Source organism: Malaya genurostris, chromosome 2 (assembly GCF_030247185.1).
Source record: "Malaya genurostris strain Urasoe2022 chromosome 2, Malgen_1.1, whole genome shotgun sequence".
In the NCBI taxonomy this organism is placed as follows: Eukaryota; Metazoa; Arthropoda; class Insecta; order Diptera; family Culicidae; genus Malaya; species Malaya genurostris.
In genome coordinates, this window is record NC_080571.1 from 308,049,362 (window position 1) to 308,075,069 (window position 25,708).

A 25,708-nucleotide genomic window follows, 5' to 3' on the forward strand; every position below is an offset into this window, starting at 1 on the left:
CAATTGACTGAAGCAGTAGTCATTTTCTCGGAGATGGCTGAATCGATTGATTCGAATAGCAAGTTTTTATGATTGATCATCAACCAATTGCCTAGTCACATTAGTTTGCGATATCTGCAGCCAGAAGCCCAGCAATTAATGTTCAAAAGCCATCAAAATTGAACTTTCATTCCGGTTTGATTGTTAGATATCTACCTAGATTGGCTCACAGAAAAATGATTCAAATGGAAAATCTCATAACGCGGGTCGGTTGCTTTAAACTCTACATGGCAAATTTCGAATCCCAGCTCGTGGTTCCAAATTGGAAGTAATCAAAGTACTACGAAATGAGGCTATCATAAATTTATTAGATATGGATAGATTGAACTTTTCAAATCGAAGGTATTATGGTGCGATAAATCGTTTTTGTCTGATTCATGATTCAGGCCCGTACCCAGGATGTTCCATTTGAACTGATATTGCATTACATTTCATTACGTTTACTGTCTTGTAATTTGTGTAACACATGACCTTCCAAATAATTATATATCTGTTTTTGATTTGGGGAGGGGCCAGGGGCTGAGTTTAGAGGTTTTGAGCCCAGTTTAGATTTTGTTTTTCGTTTATTGCAGCGTCACTTTTGCACATGTTTTGAAATTTTTGACACTTATCACTCTGTGTTTTCGAAAACAAAAATCGGTCACCGATTATCCACTTTTTCCAATATTTTTTAGTCCAGTTTTAAAGCTTTTGCCTTACCTTTCTTTGTTCGTAAGAGAAAAATTATTATTTGAATAAAAACTTTACACAATTTAAGTAGGAATTACGTAGGAACGTTCTCACATTTAAAATTTAGGCCGTTATTTTGAAATCAAATATCAAATTATTGTTTTCAAAAGCAAAACTTCGCATTAAAAAAACCGCATAACTCTGAAAATTCGAATAAAAAACCGCATAACTCTGAAAATTCGCATAAAAAACCGCATAACTCTGAAAATTCGCATAAAAAAGTCGCGTAAAAAAAAGCGCATAAAAAAGATCGCATAAAAAAAGACCTCAGTGTATAGCATTTTTCGGGTTGAAAGTCAAAAACATGATCGACAAAAGTCTCTAGTATAGTTTTATCTCAACTATAACGGCTCTTGATATAATATCTGGACTTGCTATAATCTTAATAAAATCTGAATGTTTACTTCCGATTTGGAATCATATTTATAACATAATGAGATATAAATATCAGGATCATATATAATTTTGATATAATCCTGTTATGATCTGTTGATCGGGTTTTTACCAAACAATAATCTTTTCTATAAAGTTTTTCACTCATTTGGCTTCTCCAATATATGTTTCCACTCAGTCATTGAAAAAACTGATACAATATAGAGCAAAAAAAAGGCACCGGGATCACCGCGAAAAAAAATAAAAAATTGACTTCAAGCAGTGTAAAATTCGACCTGACATTCAAGAACTTGAAGCTTTGCTTAAGGAGGTATATCGATTAAAAGCATGTGTGTTTGCTTCAACTGGACAAAACTAATGATGTTGTATACATAAAGGGTGATTTTTTAAGAGCTTGAGAACTTTTTTAAACAATAAAACGCATAAAATTTGCAAAATCTCATCGGTTCTTTATTTTAAACGTTAGATTGGTACATGACATTTACTTTTTGAAGATAATTTCATTTAAATGTTGACCGCGGCTGCGTCTTAGGTGGTCCATTCGGAAAGTCCAATTTTGGGCAACTTTTTCGAGCATTTCGGCCGGAATAGCCCGAATTTCTTCGGAAATGTTGTCTTCCAAAGCTGGAATAGTTACTGGCTTATTTCTGTAGACTTTAGACTTGACGTAGCCCCACAAAAAATAGTCTAAAGGCGTCAAATCGCATGATCTTGGTGGCCAACTTACCGGTCCATTTCTTGAGATGAATTGTTCTCCGAAGTTTTCCCTCAAAATGGCCATAGAATCGCGAGCTGTGTGGCATGTAGCGCCATCTTGTTGAAACCACATGTCAACCAAGTTCAGTTCTTCCATTTTTGGCAACAAAAAGTTTGTTAGCATCGAACGATAGCGATCGCCATTCACTGTAACGTTGCGTCCAACAGCATCTTTGAAAAAATACGGTCCAATGATTCCACCAGCGTACAAACCACACCAAACAGTGCATTTTTCGGGATGCATGGGCAGTTCTTGAACGGCTTCTGGTTGCTCTTCACTCCAAATGCGGCAATTTTGCTTATTTACGTAGCCATTCAACCAGAAATGAGCCTCATCGCTGAACAAAATTTGTCGATAAAAAAGCGGATTTTCCGAATGGACCACCTAAGACGCAGCCGCGGTCAACATTTAAATGAAATTATCTTCAAAAAGTAAATGTCATGTACCAATCTAACGTTTAAAATAAAGAACCGATGAGATTTTGCAAATTTTATGCGTTTTATTGTTTAAAAAAGTTCTCAAGCTCTTAAAAAATCACCCTTTATAATTGTTTGAGGAGTGCAATTGAATTCATTAAAACAACAATAATGTGCAACAATATGTATAGCATGATAGCATCAAGTACCACATACCAATAGGCGTGCGTGTACATGAACTTTTTTTAGTCGCTAACGATGAATTTATTCGAAAGCCCATGTCGCTGTTGGAGGAGATTCTATCAATCGAAAAAGGCGTCTGGAAGAACTTTTTCCCTGCACGGAACGACCGAAATTAGCTCTGTGCCTAATTCGTATTACTGTTTTTGAATTAGTTGATTTTAACACCAAAATTTCCAAAATAACTATGAAATTAGTTAAAATTAAATTTTTACTTTGCTGGAAAAAACTTAAAAAAAAAAATTTTAAATTTTAGAGAATTTGTTTAGTTGGCGAATATCCTGGACAAAAACCAGCAATATTTCAATCCAACACGAAATTCTCATTGACAACTAATTTGTTATTAAAATCAGAAAATTTGTTTCTATTTATCTATCACCATCATTACTGAAGGAAAGCACAAAGAACACAAAAATGAAATTGGTTTAATTAACCAGTTTATTAGCCAAAAACCCATGAGAAGTGTCAAAGCAAAACAATCCATCAAAAAGCTAAAAAGGACAGTCTTGTTGAAACTGCTTGCAAATTGTTTTGATGTTTTTCGTATGTATTACGATATATCCATATATAAATTTCTGATTCGATTTGTTAAAATGACGTAAACTCTTAGTGGAAAGTGTATTTATTCAGAATTTGTGCGCATTTGAAGCGATTGTGCGAAATAATGTTTTTGCGCGGAACAGTGAAATGAGTTTCGAATGTTGCACTCTAATTGTATATGTCAAATGATGTTTTTTGTATCTTCCAACCTTCCGGGCTACGCCGTCCGATGTATTACTTGTATACGGTTTTTGTTTTCCGAGTGCTCAAAGTTTTCAGTGAGAGAGTCGAATTCGCGAAGTCGAATGAAGAAAGCAGCGATTTAGAAGAAAAATTTTCAAAAAGAAGTTTATGTTTCGCTTATGTCTTTTTCTCCAATACAACATCGTATTTATACCTGCCAATATAGAAAAGACGACCGCGACTGAAATATTTTTCGGTAGTAGTGTGCCATCTAGTGGCTAGTAGCCATTACGGTGTTAACGTTTTTTTCGGTGACAGTGCGCCACATAGCTGAAAATTGCAGAAGCCAATTCAGCCATTTATGTTGGTTGAAAACAACGTTTTAATTCTCTAATTCAACTAAAAAATTAGTTGAATGGAAATGTAGTGTGCCTTAGCTAAAAAATGACAGCACGTTGAATTGGTGAATTCAACTAAAAAAAATAGCCATTTCAATAAATATTTTATTATTATTAAGGGAATCAGAAATAAAAAATCTAAATTAGCAAAAGTAAGATTTTTTTAGTTGTCTCAAAAAATAACTAACTAAAATCAGAAAATCAACTAATTTTTTCGCCAAAATGCTGATTTCGGTCTTTCCGTGTGGTATCGTCTGTTACGCATGTGTTGCTCTCTTTCAACGAGCTAGTCAGACTAAAATATTGCTCGGGTAGGATCATGGCCATCTCACCGAAAGCCCTTTCACAAACATCGTTTCGTATACTTATTCCGGGTTGGCGTTTCCAAGCACAGAGCGCTTGTCTTACAAGCCAGCTGTCGTATGCTCGAGCCTCGACCTGGAAGGATTCTTAGTGTCAATGTGCCATGTAATGATTCTGTACGCTATTAATCGACTGCGAAGTCTTTTAGATTAGAAATTTCACAAACGGAATGTAATTTATTTATTTATTTATTTATTGAACAAAGTCCATCGGACTAATGTCTATATGGACTAACAGAGTGGGAAAAAGCCAATCTGAGTTGAAACAAATTTGTCATTCTCAGACAGGCACTAGCTTTTAAAATAATCACAAATAATAACATGATAACTACACAACAACTTAAAAGCTAGTACAAAAAAATATTATAACAAATTGAATTACAACAAATTTTCTATAGTCAAATTATTGCAGATCACTTGATTCTTGATTCTTAACTGATTAAGATGCAAATGAAAGGTCTTGAAATTCTTAGAAAAGTCTCCGAAAAGTTGATCCCGATCCGACCTCCGGTTCCGGTATTACAGTGCGATTAGTAAAAATTTTAAATTTCGTGAGTATTTTTTCACAAGCGAGGTGAACCTTTTTATAAAATTTACTGGTAAATTCATCTAGCTGGCAGATCCTGTTAGTTGGAGGATATATAAATCTACATGGGCTGCTAGTGCCCGGTTACCGCTTCCGGTAATAGTAAAGGAAAGCTCCAAAAACGGAGCTCTCTTCGATTTATCAGCAACGGTTGAATCGGTTTTCACAAATCATTATTCTTTAAAGTGTCTTTAAAACTTTTCAAACTGTCATACCAAATGATGCAAAATCGGTGCGCATCGGTACGTGCTGGTACGGAAGAAGAAGAAGTAAACGCACCCACCTAGCGTGCTTTGTTCAGTTTTTTATAGCGTGCAGGGTTGCCACATTTAAATCTATATTAAGAGCAAATTTAGCTGCTGCAGGATTCGTATTGGTGGTCTACAAGTATATGAGAAAGGCATCATTACACCACTAGGTGGATTAAAAAAGGATTTACCGCTCAATTTACTTGGAGCTGGCAAAATCAAAGTCAACAAACTTAGGTTCGTTAAAAAGCTACTACTGAGTCATTCTGGTTTCAGGATATAATGGTATAAGTGACGTAACCGACAAAATTCTTTTTTTTTCTTTACGCTTAATACGCTGCAGGCAGCTAAACAGATTTCAACTAGCTGTGGTTCGTTCTAAAGCTACTATAAGCTCATTGATCAATTTCGAGGTTCAAATGGGTGACACTTCTGGTTCTGGAAGTAAAATGGTATAAGGGACATATCCGAAAAACACTCTTTTTTCTTACTCCTCACTTTTTTCGAAGATGATTGAACTGATTCAAACAAGCTTAGGCTCACTTGAAAGCTTCTATTGGAGTATTGATCGAATCAAAGACCGAATTGTGATCACTTCTGATTCCCGATATAAAATGGTATACGACATGTGACAATTAAGTGGTTTTTTTTTTTCTATAAATACGTTTATTTTATAGGCAATTTACATAAGTTTTTCTTCGTCGTGGCATCCACAATACATAGTACTTTAAACCTAATACATTTCGAATATCATATTAGTATTTTGGTATTCATTAGTTAATCTAAACACTGTTTTTATCAAGCGATTTGCTATTATAAATTACATTGAATAAAATACATTCATTTTGTACATGATCTTATAACTACATGTTTCAGGTTTGTTGGCATCTGTTCATCACTTTTATTCAATATCATATAGTTGGCTATTGGTTGAACTCATGGAAGAGAAAGGGGTCTAACATAGAATAAAATTTAAATTGGAACTGGACTTGGACTTAATGAAATGATAAAGAAATTTCATGTAAGGAAGGTCGACAATTAAGTGATGATACTGATTTCATTGTCCCGCTTGTGGTAAACCTGTGATCTCTAAATTTTTCTCCTCTTTCCCGGTGTTCTTCCCCTCTCCATTGATATATCTACCATCGCTCTAGCATGTTTAGTTTGCCTACTGTGTTGGTGGTGCTCGTCACGATAATTAAGCATTGCTTCTTAAGAGCAAATCGTCGCGACATAATTTTGCGTCAGATTGGGTGAAACAGCTTCGGAAACGTACGCTAAAATTGTAAAAGTGCATGGTGATAGTGCATCTGGCCGTGCGATGGTGTTTTGATGGCATACAGAGTTTAAGGAGGGGCGCTAAAGCATAGAAAACGAGGCGCGGTGCGGAAGACCAGTCGAGGTACGAACTGATTGTAGTTCCATCGGGGTAACCGTGGATCACGTCTACTATCGCCAAGTACTCGAAAGATTGCGGAAACAAGGTGCGCTCAAACATCGTTTGTAACTGGATCTTTAATCATGACAACGCCCCCAGCCACATCATCATCAGCGTGTCTCAGTATTTGGTATCTAAAACGATCGCCGTATTGCAACAGCCGCCCCATTCGCCCAATATGTCACCCTGTGACTATTTTTGTTCTCTAGAACAAAACCGGTGGTCAAAGAAACCAATTTTGAGTCGATTACAGACATCTAGGCGGCCGTGACGAGTATATTCGCTGACATCCCAGTCGAAGCGTTCCAGAAATATTGCGAAGCGTGTAAAACGCGCTGGAATCGTTCTATAGCTGCCGAAACTTCGAAGGGTATGGTAGAGTTATGAAACAATTTTTAAATATACGGTTTTTATGGAATCAGTCTCATTACTTAATTGTCACACCTCGTTAGTGATGTAAACGACAAAACGCCCTATCTTGTGGTATGGTAGAACCGATTTTAGCAAGCTTAGGCTCGTTTGAGGGATATGTTTGAAGATAAAATATCTGTCTCTTCTGATTCCGGAGATTCAATGGTATAAATGACTCAACCAACAAAACGCACTTTTTTCTCTCGTTCAATTTTGTCGTAGGTGGCTGAACAGATTTCAACAAGCTTAGGCTCGTTTGGAAGCTTTTATTGGTTCATTAAGCGGGGTTAAGTTCAAATGGCTGTCACTGACGGCTCCGGCTTGGTTTTAGTAACGTTAACGACACAACTTATTACCACCGAATAAGCGCTGAACTATGCTTTTGTGAACTACCGAATCGGAATGAATTTGTATCAACTATTGAGCTCAAATTTGTGTCAGATAAAAAACGCAGAAAAAGTAGGTGAGTAATGTCAGAGATATAACTGGATGTCGTGAATACGAAAAAAATTCACACTTCTGAATGTCTAAAATCGTTCTCATAAGTTGATATATTGTGTAAACTGTACAAGATTTCATTCACACTTATTTTATCACACAAATCATAAGACAGGGCAAAAGAGAGTTAACGATTGTTTGCCTGCAGAAGTACACACGGTACAAATAACAATAATTTCAATAGAAGAAATTATCAAAAAGTTAATTTACTGATATTAAAAGTCAACTGCGCATACTAGAATGAATGAAATGTGTCAATTTTTACATTTTATGCCTAGCCAGTGGAAACCCGTCAATCGTGCATCAAAACCGTCGTCTGAGCACGAGAAAGACAAACAAGCGTCATGAGGTTTTCTCTTTAATACTAGTTAAAACCAAAAATTTTAGAAAACTATAGATTTGAACTATTTGTGATTATTTCATTGCACAGAAAATTTTATCATAAATTACTGATCGTATTTCCAAAAGCATGGAGAAAAAATTATGTTTTTGGGTTAAGCACAACAAGAGATATTGACAATTAAGTTCTACCCATTCTTGTACAGGGTACTTTTTGAAAAGGCGCCCCATAGTAAAGTAAGTCGTATTGACGACAAAATACAACAATGTTATAGTTGTTGTTTTTGTAGATTTACTTAGTAGGAAAATTTCGCATAGTTCTTTGGGAATTATTATTAGTTCAAAAAAGAACCAATTTATAGAATTCATGAACTGGGCCTTACTTCAAGAACTAAATGTAGAACTTGGAACTGGCTCAAAATTCAGTATAGAACTATATTCTAAATTTGTATTCCGATACTGAATTAAGCAGCTGAGTTGAGCTCCGAAATCTAATTCCTGTAAGCAGGTTTTAAATTCTGGAACTAAATTCTAAAACTGAGTTTCACATTCAAATTTTGAAGCGAAATTCTTAACCTGAAATTAAGTTCAGAAGTCAGATGAATCAAAATACAGATTGGGAATTCAGTTCCAGAAATCAATCAAAAATTCAGTTCACGAATCCAGATGCAGTATTCAGCAGCTGTATGCGATTTGCGTCGAAATGAGAGCAAGACCTGAGCATTTATGGTTTTGTACCACGCACCACGGGTTGCTTTCACTGCAGGTGACTGATCACTCCGAAATCCAAATGAGAGCACGACCTGAGAGTTTGAGGTTTCGTGCCTGATTTGTTGTTACTGATTTGTTGATAGAAGAACCTAACCACGACATCCAGTTCCGTCTAACGCACTAGAAGAAATGAACGATTTTCGATCAAAGTTGACTTATTATCATTGTTTCCAATAGTTCGAGAAAGCTGGTTTTTGAGTTTTCTTTTTTTTTTTAAATAACTATTTATTGGAATATGAGTTAAAATTAAATTATTAAGATTTAAATTGGGTGTCCAGCCACAAGTGGTGACTTTTCAGCCCTATTATATATGATTTGGTTGTTACCATGAGGACATCATTAGCTTCCGTAATTCTGAGATTTTTGTGTAGGGAAAATTCTAAACCTACTTGTATTGTGGAATGAGGAAAAGGAACTTATATACTAACTTACAAACTAATATAGAGAGCGAATCGATTCAATTGAAGATTGCATCGTTTTTTGTCGGAATTTGTTTATAATATTATGTGACATTACATCTAAAGGTTCTATATTTGTGAGTCTGTGTAACTCATTTGTACTAAACCAGGGAGGACGCTTCAAAATCATTTTCAGAATTTTATTCTGAATCCTTTGAAGCGTTCTCTTCCTGGTGGAACAACAACTTGACCAAATTGGTACTGCATAAAGCATGGCTGGTCTGAAAATTTGTTTATAAATTAACAATTTGTTTTTTAGACAGAGCATAGAATTTCTGTTTATAAGAGGATAAATGCATTTAATATATTTATTACACTTTGCCTGGATTCCTTCAATGTGATCCTTGAAAGTGAGTTTTTTGTCATACGTTAAACCTAAGTATTTAGCTCGATCAGTCAATGCAATTGTTCTGTACACTCTGAATCGGCTGCGAAGTCTGTTGAAACAGAAGGTCAAATTCCACTACAGGAAAGTAATACCAAGGCTTTATTTTTGCAATAACAAAAGAACGGCCTTATCATACCACTGGGTGGATTAACAATAGGTTTTCGTTATACTATCCACATACCAATGCACTATGGTCCGAAACGGGAAATTAGCATGACAAAAATATTTTTACTATTAAATATTAGTTTTTTGTAGTTCTTCACAAAAGTTGTTTGTAATCCAATGGCGCTCCTTTTGATGAAAAAAGTTACTAGGGTGGTCCTCATTTAGATTGAAATCTGAAATCTAACTTTCTTAATTCAACTCAAAATGATTTTGTTGTACAATAAAGTTGTAGGAAATTTTATTGCGAGCAACTTTGTTGAAAAAGCACCTTCAAGCTTTTCATTTGATCGAGTTACATGAATTTTCCCGAGTAAAAATAGGGTGGCTCCCAAAAAATAACTTTTTTTGTTCTAACTTTTTTTTGAAACGGTCTATCGAAAAGTTGTCTTTAGAAGAGTTGTTGAACTAATCATTGCGCACAATTTGGCTCAACCAAGCTTTTTTATATGAGCTACCAGTAAAAAGTTATGATTGTTTTTTCATCAAAAACTAGTCAAGCTTCAAATATCAATATTCATTATATGCCAGATCGATAAAAATGTATCCTATGCGGTTCCTAAAAGGTCATAATGGAAGTAAAAATTTAAGAGAAAATTGGAAGGTTAGATTTCAGATTTCAATCTAAATAAGCACCACCCTAGTAACTTTTTCCATCAAAAGGAGCGCCATTTGATTACAAACAACTTTTGTGAAGACACCAACCACAAAAAAACTAATATTTAATAGTGAAAATATTTTTGTCACGCTAATTTCCCGTTTCGGATCACTGTGCAATGGCAACAATTTTGACTTGAGTTAGAAGTACATCAATATTCTGAGTTTAGCAGTGAAATCGAAAGCAAAAGAAAGTCTTAGTGTTAGTTTAGTCCAATATTGTTTTACGACTGCTGATAGTAATATGTTAATGATATTATTTTCTTCTCTTTACAGGTGAGTTACCGAAAATTTATACAGAATTAACTACTGCTCCACGGTATGTAAGATATGTACGAATTGAAAGCTCAAGAGATTTTTTATCGCTTTGAAAGAAAATAAATTCCATTTAATTGGAAAGTATTAAAGATTCTTTAATATAGTGATGTTTAAAAAATCTTTACTATTTCGCCACTAACTGACACAGATACTACAATATCGGTGTGCTAACCTTCATCAGTGTATAAGATTTTTCATATTGAGGATTTTCAACATGTTTGAGCCGTACATCAATTTCAGTTCGCATGTATAAATATGTATAACATTTCTATTGTATTATTCAACTATATACCTCAAAGATGGATGATTGTTTTTCCTAGAAAGACACTACATCCACTTTTAGGAATGAAACAGGATGGTAACAGAATTTTCGGTAGCTCCGCATCCCTTCGAAGCTAAACTAGCTCAACCAACAGCCAACCGAAGCTGCGAAGCAAAGCAAGTTTCACGTCAAAAGTTTTAAAGCAAGCATTAACGTGTTTCTTTCCTGAATTCAATTTCCTACAACTTCATCACCGTGTGCCATCCATCCAGCAGCCAGTGCAGACCCGCGCTGGTCCTACAACCAACTGCCATTCTTCATTTAATGTGTGCAAATTTCATCTATTTTCACTAATGGAGGAAAATTGTTTTCTTTCATTCTTGAAACCGATGGTGTATTCTGCCGGGTCGACAGGGGCGGAACTTCACCGTCAGAGTGTACAATATACATGTGTTATAGCTATTCCTTCCCTAGCTAAATCATTCCTCAACTGCCAACTCCCCATCACTTAACCTACTTTGAATCCATCTTCCCGGCAGTCGCTTCTGCAGTTTGCTTTCGTTTGCTTTTTCTTTCCCTTAACTTACTTGAGCTCTGCGATGTCTCTGACTCCTTACCGTTGTTGGTCGAATACCGCCTACCGACGTTTACCTCATTCCTATCTGTTGGTAACCTTTACGGTTTATCGTACCCAGAGACTGCTTTCGTCAAATCGTAGACACAGAAGAAAAACTGCTCTCCTACGACCAAACTGCTAGTGACCGGGTACAGCTGATGGTGTTCAACTTTCCTGTTTTGTTGCGGAAGGAAGACCATCCGGTGTCGAGAGAGAGAGAGAGAGAGAAATAGAGAAACAGCTCTTCCCACCTCAGCTGGAACGTGGAGAATACGGTTCGCGACAAATATCCGAGAATTTTTGTGAAAGCTGACTGTCACCACCCACTCAGTTAATGCCACCCCGTGATAAAGGATATCTCCTGTGGACACATGATGAACTTAATCTTTTGAAAAGCAGAATGAAAATTATTCGATTTTATCTGTGCCTATTTGGCGAGTTTGTTAGTTTTCTACGGTCCTCACTTTGTGAATACTAAAATTTTTACTAAAATACATTGTTTCGATAGTCGACCGCCGATGCTTAACAGTGTAAAGTTTTTTTTCTTCCAAACTTACCATGCCACCCATTTCGAAAAACATTGAAGTAATAGAGTGTATTTCCTTTCTTTTGTCTTCGCTATCGGTACTGACGCCGGAGCAATATAGCATTGAAGTTTCCTTCCCAAGGACAGCTCCTCTAGGTAGGGTGGTCAAGTAGAAAGTGGTGAAAAGTGCTAAGTGATATGCTCTGATGCGACCGTCTGCATGTCGGTCGAGGCGTTCTGGAACGCAGGGAGAGCTTACTACACTACCTACACTACGGGTAGTGGGAAATTGGCTTGAATTGGCATCGGTATAAGTTAGACCATCACACATTAGAAAAGGCAACGTTTAATGACTCACCAGGGAGTAAATGGTCGGAATTGGCCCTGATGCGCTACTGTTACTGGTGCTTGCTTGTCCGGTGCCCCAGAGGTTGAATTGGTTCGCTCCGAACAGCGCATTGACGCGCCGTGTCGGTTGAACCACTCTCCAGTTCATTTCGTCTTGATGGGTTTCCTTCCCTTTTGTGGTCCCGGTCTACCGCAATGGTCGTTAGCTAATAGTGAAAAGACATAAAATATTTTGACAAAACACATCCTTCGTGATCCGGCGGCGTAAGAGTAAATTTGGCGCGTTAGGGAAGCAAGACGATTCGCCTGATGAAAGCGTTTAGGATCACATGCCGGTACAGGCGAACTGAAAACAACATTTATAAATTAGTGACAGGCAGTACTTCTTATTTTGCTACCATAAGATGTGAAGAACTTCGTTTATTTATCAAAAGGGATTGAATTTTTGCATGATTACATTTTGCAAGCTTTTGAGTATTTTCGACTACCAAGAATGTAATTTTTTTAGCTACTAGTTGAAGTTGTCCCGGGTTAGCGGTTCAATGCATAGGGTACTGGTCTTACAAACCAGTTGTCGTATGTTCCAACCTCGCCCTGGAAGGATTCGTAGTGTCAGTAGAATCGGTAGCACCAGCCATGCAATGGTTCTGTACACTCTGAATCGGCTGCGAAGTCTGTTGAAACAGAAGGTCAAATTCCACTACAGGAATGTAATACCAAGGCTTTGAAGATAAGTCCATTTGACGTTGCGAACACGTAAGCGTTTGTGCAAATCTTTACTCTGAATTGATTTCTGCTATATGCATAACAGATCGGCTGAAAAGTTCGTATCGTTTCTATGAGAGGGCGCCACTAGAATTAAATCCATACCATTTTCAGTTAGTACCAACCTTCAAAAGATACGTGTATAAACTTGACAGCTGTCTGATTATTAGTTTGTGAGATATTGCATTTTGAGTGAAGCTACTTTTGTTAATGTGGAAAAAATGGAAAAAAAGAAATTTCGTGTGTTGATGAAACACTACTTTTTGATGAAAAAAAGTGCCGCCGATACCAAAAAATGGCTTGATGAGTGATTTCCAGACTCTGCACCGGGCGAAGCAACAAATCGTAAGTGGTTTGCAAAATTTCGTACTGGTCATATGAGCACCGAAGACGATGAACGCAGTGGACGTCCAAAAGAGGCTGTTACCGATGAAAACGTGAAAAAAATCCACAAAATGATTTTCAATGACCGTAAAGTGAAGTTGATCGAGATAGCTGACACTCTAAAGATATCAAAGGCACGTGTTAGATATTACAATTGAAAAACATACAATTATTAGTCGCAAGAAGTGTATGAAACGTAAATAAAACGAAAACGTTACTATTTTCAAAATTACGTGTTGACCAAAATATTTAGTAAATAAACAGCTAAATTTTTCTTCTATGCACTTCCATAAATACGAAGAATACAATACACTCAAGTCTCTTTTTATTTGGATTTATTTATGCGACTTTGCAAAGTTATGGGAATTTTCCAAGTTATGTGCGGATTTTTGATGTGGAACACATCTTTATTTTCTATATAGAGGTGCAAATTAGAAACTGAAGGAAAAATACACGTAGAAATGTGGTCAGGTTTTAAACACTTACAGCTCAGTCTATTTTGTATCAATTATTAATATTATTTCATTATTTGATTGGAAATATTTCTAAGATTTGATTTGAATGTATCAAGCCACGTATTTTCAATTATAAATGATTGAAATTTTTATTAGTAGCGAGCAGTGTCCTATTTTGTCTGCTAAAAATCTCCGGCATATCGGATATCATTGCCATAGACGACGGTTTTGAAGGAGTAAGCGATATATCATAGGGAAAGCATAGCTCTGATTGGTCAATCGATGCATACAAAACTTGAACACAAGCTTAGCGAAGAGAAGCTCAAATATCGATATCCGTATCGCAAACATGTACAAACATATAATTGCATACATTTGGGCTATTGGTGTAATTTCGTCAGCTACAAAACAAATACAAATCACGACAAATAGAGTCTATATTCTGGGTTCGCGTGTTCGGTGTTGGTTCCTAATAAAGATCAATCTAAGCAGACTCTCGTGCCTTTGCGGATTCAAAAGTGTGACGATTAATTGAAAATGTCGATCATTAGAAATTTTGGTTGCCTTGTTCCATATCAATGGCTCGCACAACCCCATGGGGCTGATCCTTGTAGTTTTTCGGGAATTTTCAGTTATGCGCTTTACTTGTTTGGTGTTAGAAATGCACGAACGTCCAGATCTTGATATATTGAAAATAAATAAATAACGTTTCTTTTCAATTTTGTATGTGACAAATATTGTCACTGAATTTTCTCAAAGATAACTGCACCGATTCTCAAAAACTCACACTCAAATAAAAGGTCTTATGGTCCCATAAGACCCAGAATTGTAGGGTGATATGCACTAACAACATGAAAAATAATGTCACTCACTTTTCTCATGGATGGCTGAACCGATTTTCACAAACTTAGATTCAAACGAAAGTTCTTATGGTCCCATAGTTTGCTATTGAATTTAATTTTTATTCGTCTTCCAGCTCCGAAATTACGAGGCAATAGTTCCAAATATATGAGAAAATGCGCACTCAATTTTCTCGGAAATTTCTAAACCGATTTTCACGAACTAAGATGCAAATAAAAATTTAAAAAAAAGTCCTCAGAAATTTAATCCAGATGCGACTTCCGGTTCCGGTATTACAGCGCGATTAGTAGAATATTTTCTTGAAAGTTTTTTACAAGCGTTGGCGAAACGAGGTGCAAATTTTTATAAAAATTGCTAATAATTTCGTCCAGTTGGCAGATCTTGTTAGTTAGAGGGTACATAAACCTACTTTGGGACTACTAGTCACCGGTTTCCTGTTCCGAAAGCTCCGATAATAGTGAAGAAAAGCTCCAGAAACGGAACTCACTTCGATTTATCAGTGACGGTAAAACCGATTTCCACAATTCATTATTCAAATTAAAGCTTCCGTTGTCTTAAACGATACTGTGCAATTTTATCTAGATCCGACTTCCAGTTCCGAAATTATATGGCGATAAGTGTCATTCAAACTTTCAAATCGTCATACTAAATGTCGATGCAAAAACGCTACGTGCTGGTACGGAAGAAGAAAGCACCACCGCCTTTCGAGAGAGCACCCAACGTGATTTGTTCATTTTCGTATAGCGTGCAAGGCTGCCTCATTGAAATTTATTTAAAATCCGTATCTGGGGATCAAAATTCTGTATTGAAAATCTGTATATGAAAATAATAAGAAATTAAAGCGCAACGTTTGTTTAGAGGCAGTTTATTGTAAGGTAATTTCCAATCATTTCTTTTTACTATCTTACATCTAGACCAATGCCATCTTTCCATTTGAAATCAGAAGAAATTTTAGAAAACATAAAGAATTACGCTAAAATAATTGCAAGAAAAGTTATACATAAGATAAGCCGTCGTTAGCAGATGGAACCATTTGTAGTGTTTACCATCCTTGATATTCTCTTTTATTAAATTTGTACCTACTTGTTAGTATTATCATAAAATAATGATAACGATTCTATTGTATAAAAGTATGATTTTTGCGTTTCTCATATGAAAAGGTTAAGCAAACACTTGAAACATTGACTAGTAAAATTTGGTCCGGAGGGCCAAGTGACCTATACCATTCGACACAGTTCATCGAGCTGAGCAATGTCTGTGTGTGTGAGTATGTGTCCAATAATGTCATTCATTTTTCTCAGAGATGCTTTGACCGATTTTCACAAACTTAGGCTCAAATAAAAAAATCTCATAGTCCCACAGGTTGCTATTGACTTTGTTCCGGATCCGACTTCCGCTCCCGGAATTATAGGGTAAAGTGTGTTTAAAGTTTGCCCCGGGTTGGCGGTTCAATGCATAGAACACTGGTCTTACAAGCCAATTGTCGTATGTTCGAGCCTCGACTTGGAAGGATTCTTAGTGTCAGTTGGATCCATAGTACTAGCCATGCAATGATTCTGTACGCTAAGAATCGACCTCGGCTATACTGGTCCCCAGTTTCCGGTTCCGGAAGTACCGGAAATAGTTATCAAAAACTCTAAAACGAAACTCAGTCATTTTTCTCAGAGATGATTCTGTCGATTTTCACAAACTTAGGCTCAAATGAAAGGTCGTATAGTCTCATAGGTTACTGTTGAATTTTATCTGGGTCCGACTTCCGATTCAAGAACTATAGGGTAAAGTTGGTTCAAGGTTTCAAGCTGTCAGTTAGTGCGACGACGCAAAATAAATAAAAATTCTTATTAATTTGCCATAACTGTTTCCTATTTGAAAAGGTTATATTAGTTTATACCCAAAGAAAGTTTCTAATTAAAAAAAAAATTTGTTGACAGAATCTTCTAATGATATTTTTGAAAATATAAGCAATATGAGAAAGGCATCGTTAGACCATTAGGTGGATTAAAACAGGTTTACTAAATGAAAATGATTGCTGCAATATAAATAGAATTTAGAAAAAAATAGTTAATTCATTGTAGTTACATATAGATCAACCGAAAACTCTCTTGAACTGATAAAGTGCGTGTATTAATTATTAAATAAATTATATGACAGCTTTTAAAATTGCAAGAATAAAAAAAATCAACTGACTTCATGCACATCTTATTTGTTTATTATTTCTACTATATTATTACTATTTACCACGAAATATAGTTGATTTATAGTATTCGTTAATCTAGGCAGCCAATTACCGAGCAAAATAATTTTAAATTGGGAATATTATACGTAACCTCATTTATCTAACCAGGAATTAGGTGATCAAACAAACGAATTTTTTCTATTATTTACTCAGTATACCGATCTAACACATGGATCAATAAGTCCCGAGACTAACAATGCAAAATTTTTTTTTATTCATCAACATAATCACCTTTTAGGGTGATACAATGGTTCAAACGTTTTTCCAATTTTTCAATACCATGTTTAGAAAAAATTTATCTTTCGCTTCAAAATAAGCTTCAGTTTCAGCGATGACCTCCTCATTTGAGCCAATTCTTTTTCCCTGGAGCACTGGGGGCTAAATCTGGCGAGTATGGGGGATGGGGAAGCAGATCAAAGCCCAATTCGTTCAATTTCGCCATGGATGGAACAAAAACAGCATTCATCGACTCGTTGCTGTTTTTGTTCCATCGAAAGCAATCTCGGCACCCACTTAGAAAAAACCTTTTTCATGTTCAATTTTTCATGAAGGATAGTAAATACACTCATCTCAGCAATCTCACGGAGCTTCACTTTACGATCTTTCATTATAATTTTTGTCACTTCAGTCACATTTTCCGGTGTTAACGGCTTCCACAGGTCTACCCGAGCGTTCCGCGTCATTTGTGTCGGTACGACCACGTTTAAACTCGGCGAACCACCGACAAATCGTTGCTTTTGATGGACAAGAGTCCGGATAACATTTTTCAATCCATTGTTTTGCTTGCACGGTGTTTTTACCCATTAAAAACAATGTTTTATCAAAACACGAAACTCGGTTTTTTCCATTTTTTAAACAAACCACAAAACGACATTACTCCAACCTCGATAACTCAGCTGTTTCTGGTCGGGTCGACTTAAAATTTTGACCAGTTTCAAGCAAAGGTTAGTACTCTAGAAATACGTGGTTACTGGTTTACTACGAGCGCCACGTTGCACGAGCGGGAACGAACCAAATAACACTTTTCTCAGCAGCTAGATGGAAATAGACATTTTATTGAATGAATAGAAAATTAAGTTGAATAGAGCAATTTCAGAACTGCTTAGCAGATCATCAGACTCGACCTTCTCCGATTTGGATGAAACTTTGCACATGGCTTCAGTATGGCAAACCATAAGTTTTGAACCAATTGAGAGGTCAATCCGACTCACGACTGAATTTTAAAATGGGCGTATGTAATTTTGCATTTCACAAAAATTGCCTTTTTCAAATCGTTGTAACTCGGAAACCGTTAATTGTACAAAAATGGCGTTCAGAAAGAAGTTTACAGTTTACGGGTCTCGTTGTAATTCGGAAACCGTTCATCGTACAAAAATGGGGTCCAGGAAGAAGTTGTAGGGAATCAATAGGGCACTCTAAAAATATATACACTGAAAAAAATGTTATGTAATGTAAAAAATGAAAAACTATATATATATATATATATATATGTATTTGAATAATTCTAAATTATATTTAAGGTTTTATTTATGTCTGACGAGGCTGCCTCGCAGTACAAAAACAGAAAAAAATTTGAAAGTCTCTGTAAATTTAAATCAATGTATAACATTGATGCTGAGTGGCATTTTTTTGCAACTTCTCATGGTAAAGGACCATGTGATGCACTCGGGGGTAATTTAAGCGAATGGCACGACGTGAAAGCTTGGCTAAACTACGTGAACACCCAATCACAACTGCAAAACAATTATATGAATGGGCAGAGCAGAGACGTCGAGACGCATTCACGACCATGTCTTTTTTGTAAGTGCCATAAGAAGACCGAGTGTGTGAGTGACCGAGTGAAGAAGTGTTTATTAGGATACCAAAATGAGTCCAGGCAAACAGAAATACCATTCTTTCGTTCCGAATTCAGTGACCACAATCGTCACAAGACTGTATTTGAATGACGATGCACGTAGTCCTCATACAATTTTCAAAAACTTAAAACCTTAAATATAATTAAGAATTATTCATGTACATGTAATAATTGTAGATATAGCAAGCAAATAAACAATTAATGGAAATATAAAAAATGGTGTTATAATTAAATGTCCAAGTATCTCAAAAACAGCTACTTTTAGAAGAAAAGATATCATGAACAAATTTATTGCCTTTAACCTGTACAATGATATGGTTAAATGATTATCTTTCAACGAGAAATTGAAATTTGGAATATATCTGTAAATTGTTTTAGCTGTAACTTCTTCATTTTTCAAAAGGCACGTATGGGATAGCCATCAATCTGTAGGTTTTAATAAGAGCTTTAAAATAAAAATTATCAAAAAAATCGAAACTCTGATTTTTTTTTATTTAATTTTTTTGGTTCATTTTGAAATTATTGAGAAAAAAAGTCAAATTTAAATTATTGATTCCCTACAACTTCTTCCTGGACGCCATTTTTGTACGATGAACGGTTTCCGAATTACAACGAGACCCGTAAACTGTTTTAGCTGTAACTTCTTCATTTTTCAAAAGGCCTGAATGGGATAGCCATCAATCTGTAGGTTTTAATAACAGCTTTATAATAAAAATTATCAAAACAAAATTAAAACCATGCTTTTTTTATTCAACTTTTTCGGATTATTTTGTAATTATTGAGAAAAAAATCAAAATTTTTTTTCAGTGTATATTTTTTTTAGAGTGCCCAAACGATTCCCTACACCTTCTTCCTGAACGCCATTTTTGTACAATTAACGGTTTCCGAGTTACAACGATTTGAAAAAGGCAATTTTGGTGAAATGCAAAAATACATACGCCTTTTTTAAAAATCAGTCGTGAGTCGGATTGACCTCTCAATCGGTTCAAAACTTATGGTTTTGCCACTCTGAAGCCATGTGCAAAGTTTCATCCAAATCGGAGAAGGTCAATTCTGCTTATGTCACTTTTTCGTCTACTCATTCCTGGAATTGCTCAATAGAGTAACCAGATGTGAAACGTTGAAAAAATCTGATAACTGAGGGAAGGAAGAAACGCTTGCAATTGTCGCCTTTTACGACATGGAAGCTTGAACCCAATGGATCATTTGTATTGTAAAGTTTTTTGTTCCCGCTGAATTCCGCACGGCATCTAGGTTGGTTCTGTCCGGACCAAATAATAGGTACTATCAATCTTCTTGTGGACCCCAGCCTGAAAAGAATAATACCCATATTAAAACTTAAGAGAGGGCAAGTTCAAGTAAATTTCGTATTTTTTTCGTATTTCATTTTAATGTTTTGGACCTCATTAGCACAATGTTTTTGGATCCAATTTTGCACAATTCATAATTTTCGAGTTAAAAAGATTTGACGAAAATGCATACAATAATCATCCAATTTTTTCGTAATCAGTCTTGAGTTAAACCGGTCTTTTTATCCGTGTTAAATAAATGGTTTGTGATACTGAAGTTGTGTGTAAAGCTTCAATTATATCGGAGTATGTGACGTCTCATGACTTGTTACCTATTTCTGGAGCTGTTTTTTTTCAAGAGATAGACTGAAAATAAATTATCGGGAATTTCTGGTTTTGAAATAAACTCTAATGTTAAACGATCAATAAAAAATAAATATGATTATGATTCTGCACTTTGCATCGCATTAAAAAAATGTTAAGCATTACGTCCAGAATAATTCGTTTCGTTTCGTTTCGGTTACGTGGCATCTCGCGGAACCCGTGCATTGCTCGAGTACCTAATTTTCAACCGGCTGATTCTGATGCAAATATAATTACAGTTTAAACTTTATCGCCCTATAGGAATCTAGACTACACAGTACCGCTTAGTAGGTCATACCCAAATTACTATCTTTCCCTTGAGACCCGCTCCTATTTCCTACCTAACTCCCCATACAGGCACAGGCTTGCACATTAACTTCAACGCTTCAATGTTTTTTATATATTTTACAGTATAAGTGAAACTCCGGTACTCCCCGTCACTCCTTCTCTCATTCTATTTCCTTCTGTGACTCTCCGCTCGCCGAAAAACCTGTCAGCAAGTTTCCCCATCATACAGCACATCAAAGCACCCTCACACCGAATGAAAGCATCGGAAATGACATTATTTTCCAAACTTGAAGGAACAGGGCGAAAACAGTCCAACCAAGACGTCACAATATGTACGGTGTGCGGACCGCCAAACTGCTACCTAGGCTATGCTCACTGACTATACAGATTGAGTGAGCTGAGCGAGTGTGCGTAAGTGGGTGTGGGTTGGGAAAACTTTCAAACTGGAACTGAGCAGGATACCGACCGCCGAGAACACCTGAGTTTATCGTTTCGTGATTTCGAAACAAAAAAAAAGAAAGAATTTTCTCTCACTTTACGCGCGACTGCTACGGTGGGTGTGCTGCTGTTAGGGGGATCCAAGAATGCAATGGGAGAATGAGTGCACCGGAGAGTGAGAGAGACAAAGAGCGAAGAAGAATAGAGACGAAATGCGAGAATCGGGCGCGATTGATAAAAATGAGTTATGAGTTGTCTGACGACTGGCGGAAAGGGCTAGCAAAGAGTGAGAGTGAGTAACGAGGATCACGCTCCGACGAGGGTAGTTGATTTTTGTTGGCTAATGCAAAACCTCATGCGGCCTCATGAGGATGCGCTGGATCATGGTGGATGATGCACTTTTCGTTCGCTGCTGAGAACCGAATGAGTGTGGGCCTTTCACGATCACGCTTGGCCCATCGAGTCAACAGTGCGAGAGTAAGTAAAGCGGAAGAGAACGAGCGCGAGAATGCAAATGTGTGTTGTAAACTCTGTGCCTATGTGGGGGCGATCATCAACTGACGGATGGCTTTTCAGTGAGTTTGAAGCTTTCGTCGTGAACGGACGTTTTCCTCCTTGAGAGCGTAGGTGCAGTCTTGCGAGAGTGAGCGGACGTTGTTAGGTGTTGTTAGGAAACTCTCGCTGCCCGTAGTGTCGGTTGTCGGGAAATTCGTCAATCCTGATCCACATATCCACGCGTGTGTGAGGGGTGGTGACGAAAAAAAAACTGTTTTATTTTTTGTTTTTCGAAACGTGCGATTGATAGTTTTTAATTCGCGTATCGGTGTGCTGGAAGTGTTTGTTTTTTTTTGTTGTTGCGTTAGTTCTGCGTTGTTGTTTGTGACCCATTCACCACTTGACGTAGGTGGAAGAGCCAGTGTATGCAAATAATATGCCTCGGTAACTCAATTGATGGTGTGATTCGACCCGAAAGGTGTCTGAATTTGGATAGAGGAAAATCGCGGTGTCGATTTTTCCATAGCTCGTTTTTCCCTGCTGCCTGCTTCTACTACGGAGGTCCTTGACAGGAGTATAACCAATGTGTGTGTTGGTGGCGACCGAGAATGGAAATAGTTTTTTTTGTGTGTTTTTTTTTTCGTGGCATAGTGTTGTGGCATCAACAGCAGTTTATTTCGGTGGAGTTTCCCGTGAAACACGTGTCTGTCGGCGGTGGGTGCACAGTTCGGAAAGGATATGCGGCTTTTTTCCATTTCGTTGTCTAGGTGGAAAGAACCTTAACATTAAAGTAAATAGTTGGCCTCGTAAATATTTGCCGAGTTTACTGTCGGGTGAAACATTTTTCAATTTCTAACTCTGGGCAGCCTGGCTGAAGGATGGTTGCGTTGTTGAACGACGGTTCTCTCCTTCAAAATGGAACAAATTCATACCTGGACTGTAATGGTGACGAAAAATATAAGGGACCTCTGAATGCTCGGTTCAGTGCAAAATTTCTGCATAATTATTATTCCGCTCTTCCCTGGCAACTCGCACAGTTGCAGTAATAAAGCCGGAAAATAATACATATTAAAGTTTATTTATCTTCCGTTTTTCTGTTGCACTGCACCGCTATTTGCTGGTACAGCTTTGCGAATTTTATCTGCTTTTATTTTAATTTATATTTTTTTGCATATTTTGAATAAATGAACAGTCGCATAGACCTGCGGAAAGAAGAAGATGCCGTAACAGCATCGGCAATGAGTTTAATGGATTTTAAATTAAAAATTATATAAATTTTATTACGCCGTGCAGTCGACCTCTGTTTTTTTTCGGGGGGATCTGAAAGGGTTTTTGGTGAATTTTGATTGCATCGGATGTCCGGCATTGAGTTTGATAAGTGATCAAGCAGTACTTGACCACATCTACATGTTGTTCAGTGTGCATGTTGCATTTTTTTTGAAGTTGTGCGTTTCAAATAATTAGTGATCAGTGAAGGCATAATAAAAGATTAACTATGCTTGATAGTGAACGGATCGTGAACACCAACGGTCTGGGTTCATATCGTGCCGGGTTGGCTGGCAAGAAAAAAAAAACAACCTAATTTATGAAATTAGTTGTTTCGTCGATGTTATATCAAGAAATCTGTAGTTGATATTACAGTGCATTAAGGCGTCAATGTGTTAAGTGTTTGACTTGTAAACTTCTCGATCCGTTTTTATGATCTGGTCCGGTATGATAAATTGCAACCGTAAATGCAAAGTGAGCATCAGATCAAAAAGTGTAGTTGTAATAGACGAATGATTCAAGCCTTTGCGGTGAAAATTGTTTCTATCGGCATGGTCGAATTTTGCACTTCGACTGTCGAAACTTGCTGATGACTTACAGTAGCAAGCTGATGCAGAATGTCAGTTCTATTTTCAAATCAAAACGAAAAATTTAGAATGTTTAAAGATTAACTATAAGTAACTCAGTAATACAAAAAATAATTGGACGCAAACCAGTTATTTAAATTTGAATTTGAACAACATATTTATGTGTAATCTAAAGTGCTTAGTTGGTAAAACCCTTCGGAAAACCGGAAATTTAACAATTAGAAAAAAATCGTCTCGAGCAATTTTTTTCACATCTTAACGTGTACTAGTTTGAAAAAAAGTCGTTGCATGAAACAGCGAAAGTGAGGCTTTGTGCGAACGTGGTCTCCAAAAAACGGACTCAGATGTGCCGCTCAATGGAACTACTCCAAAATTGACTCGAAGTCACACTTGATATAGGTACATTCGCATCGAACAAATGTTAGAAGTACTGTGAAATTTAATATATAGGCTGACGATTTTGAAGATGCCTAATCGATGAAGTGTGACATTAAATATTGAATGATTTGCCATCAAATATATGCTTACTTTGAATGAAGCTCTCACACCGCAAATTAACTTTGCCGTATGAGTTTCTGGATTACAAAAATATAAACTTTTTATTTTAGTCCGGTTTCTTTGTAAGAAAATATTACAGTTGTAAATTTGTGATGTGTGAAATCATTTATTTCTCTCGAGCGCCTTATCAGCCGTAGGTGTGCACAAAACCTCATCACAAACAACGGTCGAAAAACGATAAATAATATTGATATCGAATTCAAAAAATCATAAATCGATTTTCGTGATAAAAAAATTTAGTAAAAGAACAAAAACAGTTACTTGTAACCAAAGTTCTCAAATGACTCAAATAACTCGGATGTTCAGGGATTTGGCTAATAAGCCAATTTTGTACTGTGTGAAGATGAACTTTTTTACTATTTTTTTTACGTTTCGTTACGTTTCGTTACGTTACGTTACTGCACTGGCGATTCAAAGACGAAACGTAAACATAGTACTGTAGTACTGCAAAACTTATCACATTATTTAGTAGAATCTGTAAAATTTGGCTCAAAATCTAGAATGGATCGTGTAGATACATTTTCATATTGTATTATAATTTTCGAAAACTACACATAAACTGGAACATTTTTGGAGTAATCAGTCCAAGATTGTTGTTTGTTTTAGAAGCAGCCTCAACCATTCTTCGGAATCTCTGTTAGTTTTTCAGTTTTGTTTTGAGATCCGAGTAATTTTCTAAAAACTTTTTTCGGTTTTTAACGATATCAAACTAACTAGAGATTATAAGAGGAGAAAGAATATGAAATTATAGAGCCATAGTACTCAAGGAAGAGCAAGGATGTGAAGAATAAAGTGCGGAAAAGTGAGACGTGACAAGGGTCATTTAAGTAAGCAGAAGGCTTCTCGTATCGAAACTTTCACCGTCTACCAGAGGAGTCATCCGAGTCTCTGATATGTCAGAAAGTAAAGGCAAAGGTCGTTTGCCATTTACTGTCCGAACCGGTTATAAAATTATCAATTTCGGACTTTTTTATAAATATTAAATGTTTTTTAAAAATGAAAAAATCTCTCGAGTTATCAATTGAATTACATCCACATTTTTGTTCGCCTGGAACTGATTTGGTATCCAGCGAAGCGTTCTAACATCAGTGACATTCTTGTTGACAGTTTATTCTAGAATGCTAGAGTAATATCGTTTGAAACGTGTACCAATATGTAAAATAAATTATAGTGAAATCCAAGGACTAAACATTTCAGTTTTTTTTCGGAAGACATATTTAAAATTTTCTTCCGATGTAGTTTATATGATAATGCAAACAAACATGCGAATTCTGTGATTTTTGCCTTCGAGATTTTGTCTCGTAATTGAAAAAGAAAGACGCACAGGCAAAACCTCTGAATTTCACTGGTCACGCATTTCTATATTTTATACAATTCGTGATAATTTAATTCATTTTTGATATTAAGCAAATATATTCTATTTGACACTATTTTTATTTATTTTTTTATAACAGTTCGGCTGAAAAGTTCGTATCGTTTAATAGAATCACAAATTTTTTTTTCCAAAATTCGTTTTTATTATTCAACATAATTGCCATCAGAGGCGATACAGCGATTATAGCAATCTTCCAACTTTTCGATACCATTTTTGTAGTACGATTTGTCCTTTGCCTCAAAATAGGCCTCAGTTTCAGCGATTACCTCTTCATTGCTTCTAAATTTTTTACCAGCGAGCCTTCTCTTGAGGTCTGAGAACCGGAAAATGTCACTGGGGGCCAAATCTGGAGAATACGGTGGATGAGGGAGCAATTCGAAGCCCAATTCGTTCAATTTCAGCATGGTTTT

At 36.4% G+C, this 25,708-nt stretch overlaps 1 protein-coding gene across 13 annotated transcripts in view; it reads left to right on the forward strand.

Moving 5' to 3' along the window:
* LOC131431016 (aryl hydrocarbon receptor nuclear translocator homolog) overlaps positions 1–25,708 on the forward strand; it is a 428,078-nt gene that overhangs the window by 61,627 nt on the left and 340,743 nt on the right. For 5 of the 13 annotated variants that reach the window (XM_058596406.1, XM_058596404.1, XM_058596410.1 and 2 more), the window contains exon 1: positions 21,583–21,956. The exons of 3 other annotated variants lie outside the window; for them this stretch is intronic. The gene's annotated coding sequence lies outside the window, so the exon portion shown is untranslated. Of the gene's footprint in view, positions 1–21,582; positions 21,957–25,708 lie in introns of those variants that run through there. 5 more of the 13 variants (XM_058596411.1, XM_058596409.1, XM_058596405.1 and 2 more) reach the window with 4 other exon arrangements.